Source organism: Egretta garzetta, unplaced genomic scaffold (genome assembly GCF_000687185.1).
Source record: "Egretta garzetta isolate BGI_Z169 unplaced genomic scaffold, ASM68718v1 scaffold327, whole genome shotgun sequence".
Lineage (NCBI taxonomy): Eukaryota > Metazoa > Chordata > Aves > Pelecaniformes > Ardeidae > Egretta > Egretta garzetta.
Window position 1 is genome coordinate 52,622 of NW_009260177.1, and position 460 is coordinate 53,081.

Below are 460 nucleotides of genomic sequence, written 5' to 3' on the forward strand. Positions count from 1 at the left end.
GCTGGGTTTGTGCAGTCGCACACCAGCCAGACCGCGCAAGCACGCGCGGGAGCCCGCACACGGCGATCACAAACACGGGCTCGGACACAGTCCCACACGCTCACCTGTGTTAGTGCACACGCGTGTCCCCCGACACACTCACGGGCACACACATGTCCCCAGACACACGCACGGGCACACCCATGTCCCCCAACACACGCACAGGCACATGTGTGTCCCCCAACACACTCACAGGCACACATGTGCCCCTGACACACACACAGGCACACGTGTGTCCCCCAACACCCTCACAGGCACACGCGTGTCCCCAGACACACGCACAGGCACACGTGTGTCCCCCAACACCCTCACAGGCACACCCGTGTCCCCAGACACACGCACGGGCACACCCGTGTCCCCCGACACACGCACAGGCACACGTGTGTCCCCCGACACACTCACAGCACCACGTGGTGCCCCG